The sequence below is a fragment of the Papaver somniferum genome, unplaced genomic scaffold (assembly GCF_003573695.1).
Source record: "Papaver somniferum cultivar HN1 unplaced genomic scaffold, ASM357369v1 unplaced-scaffold_24, whole genome shotgun sequence".
NCBI lineage: Eukaryota > Viridiplantae > Streptophyta > Magnoliopsida > Ranunculales > Papaveraceae > Papaver > Papaver somniferum.
The window spans coordinates 5706796-5713048 of NW_020634374.1; the positions used below are offsets into that span (position 1 = coordinate 5706796).

Below are 6253 nucleotides of genomic sequence, written 5' to 3' on the forward strand. Positions count from 1 at the left end.
AGTATAATGTGTTATCTAGAGGGAGCTGACTGATGAGTTAGATAAGTATGAGACTATAAAACAACTAAACTTATACAATAACGATTAAGATATAATAACTAGACTTGGTGATGGGGCTTCATTATAAAATCATGGTAGTGCAGGGGATGGTTGTGTGCTTAGGGATCATTTGAGCGAATACATTGAAGCGTTAGCTATCGGTTTAGGCAGAGATACCAACTTCGCAGCTGAGGTTGAGGCCATCATTTATGGGCTCGGGTGGGCATTAAATTGGGTTTTCAGACTGTTAGTGGACAACATCATCGTGGCTTCTGATTCAGCTAGCGCAGTGGCGGCCTTTCAAAGTGGCAACATCCCATGGAGGGTACTAGGCAGATGGAAAATGGTTAAAAAGCTTCATTCTAAATCACTTTCAAGCATATTTTCCGCATGAAATAAATGTGGTAGCAGACACTATGTCAAAGTATGATGTTCTTTTAGCTAAGGGTACCTCAATCTTGTTTCATGGCAGGCCCGGTTTTATCCTTAGTTTGGAAAACCCAGCAGTCAGTTATTACCGATTTAATTAGTTAGTTGATCAGCCCTATGGACGTTTTTCCTTCCGTATATTGAGGTGATTTTGTTTGGGTCCTTATTGTTATTTTTTTAATGGTTTAACAACAAATCATGTTTAGTTTAATAAAACCAGATTAGCCTAATCTCAATCAAGTGTATGTTTAAGGTTTAGATCATATACTAAAGACAAAGCATCTGTTTTGGGATGAGTACATGAAGCTAAAGTACTACAAATTCATCCATTAAGTGACATACTAGTTATATTTTAAAGACTTAAGGATGTACCTCCACCTCATGATGGCTGAGTGGATGATACGTGTCTATTTTGTAGGAGGTGGACTCCCTTCTAAACCTTGTTTATAAGGTAATTTTTCTGCCATCAGAAATAATAAGGAGATAAAAGCGGAAGAACATCCAACAGAAACAAAAACTAGACCAAGGCCTATACCTAAGTCATTGTCTATTCCTCTCATAACAAAAGTCAGGTATATATTTATTGTGTGTTACCTCCTATTTTATCATGTATTAGTTGACCATATTTTGTCTGTCTAATTAGTTCATGTTGATATTTTCTAAATGTAGGACATGTGATCCTAAATTATATTAAGCATATATATATATATATCAACATGTATGTTGTATATTGTATTTGAAGCTTTTACAATATCCTTGCCCTTTGCATTTGAAGCTTCTCATTTATATCAATTACCTAACACACAACTGAATGGAAACCGTTACCTCGAAAAACAGTCCAAAAACAAAAAAACTTTAAAATGGTTTTAGAAAATGAGAGCTATATCATCTGGTATATTTCAGAACGATTATAAGAAACCCCTTGGATTTTTTCGTAAGGATCCCTTTTACAAGAACAAAGATATGTTTCCGCTTGTCTTGCAAGTTTTCTCTTCTTCCAAGGAACGTTCCATGTAATTATATTACTAGAGGAGAAGTACCATTTCAAATTTAACGAACCCACAGTTTGACTATGCAAGTTTCGCGTTCTTCACATGTTTTGATTATGTAACGATACAGTCTCCAACCAAACAATTGAAAGGCCACAAACACGCGTACGTGGTCTCAGCACTCAAACACGCGTTAGAGTCATGAAACTTACATCGCCAGCATTTACTACCGCTAGGGAGTCATGTAGGCTGTAGCTACACTCAACTCGACTACTTTTCTGTTCCAAGTCCATGACACTTGTTTCCTCACCATTAATTCCTGCAGTAAAAGATTCATTTATTTCTGTCTTAACTTGTCAAAATCCCAACTCCCAAGCTGCATTTTAAAAAAAATGTGGAAGAACACGGCAAAATACACTCGACTTGACTTGACTTTGGTCTCCTGCCTGTGCTAGCTTTAAACATCATATGTTCTCTTCTCTCTATAAATATCAAGTCTAAGAGTTCTGCATCATAACAGAAAGATTTCTAGTTAGGGTTTTCAAAATCCAATTGTGTGTTCGATTTTAACCACCAAATCAATAAGAATAAGGATGGGGATGCTTTTCTCTCAAGTGCTTCGATTATTATGCCTGATCCTCCTCTTATCTCAAGTCGCTTGCGAGTAATCAATCAGTTCATAGTCTTTTTATTTTGATAGTAGAATTTTCTGTATACGCAAATGGAGATTCTTATTCATAGTGTCACTTAATTTTATTTTGCATCATAAATTTCTTATCCATAGTCACTTTTAAGTATAGACAGTATTCGTTTTTTTTAACAACGCGTATTCACTACATTGCACATGCAACAAGCAGTTATGAATATGGCGCCCTTGACTGGTTTTTCTTATCGCATTAATTAATTGTAGACCTTATTGATTTGCAGACCAGGTCGAGATGCTGATATGCCTAGGCCGCCACCAAAAGAACTTTTAGAAGGGCCGCCTTCAGGACGTCCGTGAGAACAAGAATGACGCATCCGCATTCGATTTGGAGTAAAAGGATCTGCTTGTCACTGGTTTCAGTGAATTCTGATTAAGTATTAATTTAACGAAGCCGGATTAGCGTTTAGAAAAATCAAATAAAATGGTACGAGTAAAAATTATTGTTATGGCTTATTTCTTTAGTAATATTTTATTTTGTTGTTTTTCAAGGATTTTCCGCTATCCATTGTAATTCTATATTAAAAAAAAAAAAAAAACTCTCATCAGAATAAGATAATATGAATTTTAGATGCTACCATTAATTAACTTTGGCTAAATTGGGTCCTATAGGGATTAATTTGGGCGTGTGACTACAAGATAAAAAAGAATAATTTAAAGTAAAATGGATAACCTCTTATCCAATTATTTTATTAAATGGCAAAACTACCCTTATTGATTAGTGTTAATTTGGGTGATTAAATGATGTTTAATCAAGTTAACCCTGAAATCAACTACCATTTCATCATCAAAACTTGAAAAAAATTTCACCTTTTTTTTTTCCAAAACTCGATCCAGAATCGGTTGATGTTAGTGCAGTTGTAAACAGATTCTGGGTTGAGTTTTTTCAAAGGATGAAGTAAACCCAGGATCGGTTTTTTTTAGATAAAAAGAAATTTTATTAATCTTAGGCAGCAGCAAAATGCCTGCCTAGAAGGTTGTCAAGACAACTTGAAACATTATGTTGGACATTAACTGAAATGCAATCTAATCTAACAGTCTTAGCAATTTTAATACCCAAATAAACAGATTATAGGAATCGGTGTTTATATATGCTCACATAATCCGATTATACCTTACTTTCAGAAACAAAATATTCATTACATAGTTTAAGAAATTAGCGCATTACATAAATAGGATTTAGTATGGGCATTCTAAAATTTGACACATCAAATGTTCGTCAATGAACCTCCGAGCACGTCGGTACAATGTTGTATATTCTTCGTGGTGAATGAACTTAGTTTCCCCATTACGAATTCTCCATAGCCCATTAAAACGTTCCAGCTGAAACTCAATGAATTCGTAAATGTTAGTGTGCCAACTTGTAACGATGACATAAGTATAAATATTATCGGATTACTCACTTTTTCCCTAAGAGGAGCTTGTGGATGATGTTGGTAGACCATATTTCTAACTTTAACATACTCTCGCATTGCACTTTTTATATAGTTGAATTGAAATGCCAAGTCTCTCCATTTGCGGTTACTGGGACCGTAAAAGAACTCTTTAACTCTCTTCCAAAACATTGAATAAATTTCATTTGGACGTTCACAGAACGTATTAGCAAACGATTTAACGAGACATAAACCTTCATGCGGTTCTCATTCCATTTTCTGGGCTAGGTGTGTGATATGGGAGTGACTCAAAGAGGTTGTCCTTATATAGATAAGGACTCAACGGCTATTTTTTTCAAATTCAATTCAAACAATCAGGTTTAGGTATGTCCATATAGTCTGATTGCGTCCTTGCAAAATCATATAAAATGTGCCTCTCAATAATCATATTTTAATATTGCACATGTAATCCGATTCTCGGCAAAAAAAAAAGTTACAGAAGAACTGCCACTTTTCCTTGCAAGAATCGGATTACATGTGATGCCAATATAGATCGATTATCAAGGTTGTCAAAATTTGCTTCTCAATAATCGGTCTTTAATATGTCACTTGTAATCCGATTCTTGTCAAAAAAGATACAGGAACATTGTAACTTTTCCTCACAAGAACCGGATTACATGTGATGCCCACATAAACTGATTCCTAAACTCCGGATTTTTTTGTTTTGTCAGAATCGGACTTGAAAAGTATCAGTATAAACCGATTCTGAAAACTTAAAAACCAGGTGAACCAAATTTCCCAAATTGGTCTATGTGGTGCGCATTCAAAACCCAATTTTGAAACTGTACCCTTGGAGAGTTGTCAGAATCGGATTTTATACAGGTAAATGTAAATCGATTGTGACAAAAAAAACTTCCAGAGTCATGCATTTTTTGCACACACACATTGTAGTTGGTTCTTTTGTCGCGTCTTAGACAAACACAAATAATTTTCAAAAGAAACCAGATTCAGTCATTCATAAACTAGGAATATAACCAAACATAATTCGACAATAAGTTTAAGACATAAGTTTTGAGACCATAATTATCCATAGTTAAAGACATAAGTTTGAAACCATTCATTCATCAACATCCCCACCATGACCACGACCACCTCGTCCTCGTTTAGCATGTTGGGCGCTGCTCGATGCACCTTCAGAATACTTTTTTTGGGGGACTTTCTTCCTCTTTTTCTTTGGCTCCTCCTCCTCCACCGGTTCCCCAAACTTTGCATCCGCTTCCACATCTTCGAGACTATTCAATTCATCAATCATCTTTTCATTGGACTTAACATTTTTCCTTCCCCTGATAGCTATCTGTGCTTGGGATATCAAGTGCCCGACTCGTCTTCTCTGTTTCCATTTGAGAAACAACAAATATTAAACAAATAATGCTAAAACAATTAACAAAACTGTAATTGGGAAATAATAAGCACCAGGAATTTGAGAGTTGTATCTTTGTCCTCTATCCGGGGCCTCATATTTACTCGTATCACTCGAGTATGCGAAATATTGAGGTACCACTGCATGTAAGCGAAATTGCCTCATCATTAGTTTTCAATCGAGCATCCATAGCATATCTGTTGTACCTTCTCTCATCCCAATATTTACATGATGGTAAAGGGTCGTGAACAATCTCAATATCATTATCATATGACTTGGTTTTTTTCTCATCGATTTTAAACTTCTTGTGCTCTTGTGGAATTTTTTGTATATATCCGCATTGTCTTGCGACTCTCGTCGGGTTGTACATTACATATCCTCTTGGGTGAAACAACGACCCAAAATAATTATTTTGCTCTTCGCACCCAACTATCTTCCTTTTCCTTTGGCCAAACCCCCCTTGTAAGGGTCAAAGACAACATCTTTCGTCGTCAAGTTTTCCAACAGGCGTCTCAACTTCAGATAAACCGTATCTTGGGACTTTTCCTTACTCTTGTAGATGTACATGTCTCCATAAGAGTTACCGTCCCATTCCTTGTTCTCAAAAGCCCTTGAAGCAAATATTGGGAAGTGCAAATATATCCATGCCTGCAGAAAATCCATATTCCCTCCGATTTGGTTCTTGTCAGCCCTAAAAGCCTTTCTCAACTCGTTCAACGAGTGTGCAAGGATGGCGGTGCCCCAAGAGTATTTGTGAATCTTATCAAATGGTTGCAACAGCTGAATAAAATTGGTGTTCACACGGACACCGGAAATGTCGGGAAAGATAACAGATCCCAGGACGTAGAGGACATACGCATTGGCCGTGAAGAATATACGTTCCTTGGTTACCTCTTTTCCCCCGGCACGAAGCTTCTTTGTTCCACTGAAGAGTGCCCTCAACTTCGAGAAATGGAATATCCTCTAATTTGATTTGCCTACTAGAGTTTGTGACTTGGTCATCTCCTTATCCCGTTGGAACACTTCCTTGGTGACGCATAAATCTTGTCCCACTCAAGCTCTTGCGCGTAGCCTTTGTGCTTCACGGCTTTACCATCTATGCTTATCCCGGTAATGAACTTAGCATCATTTGGAGTCATCGTCATTTCTCCAAACGGAAGATGAAAACTATATGTTTCCTCGTAATATCTCCCGGAAAAGGCGGAACAAAGAGGTTTGTCGTAACCAAGATCCAAATTCTCGACCGCAGGCAAAAACCTCGTAGATTGGATTGGATCGATTACTTCCTCTGTAGTTGCAT

At 36.7% G+C, this 6253-nt stretch overlaps 1 long non-coding RNA gene across 1 annotated transcript; it reads left to right on the top strand.

Annotated features, from left to right (window-relative positions):
* Positions 1 to 1990: 1990 nt before the first annotated feature.
* On the top strand, positions 1991 to 2681 carry LOC113340914. Its single transcript, XR_003355685.1, has 2 exons — positions 1991 to 2121; positions 2385 to 2681. It is a non-coding gene; the product is annotated as an uncharacterized LOC113340914 (long non-coding RNA).
* Positions 2682 to 6253: the final 3572 nt, after the last annotated feature.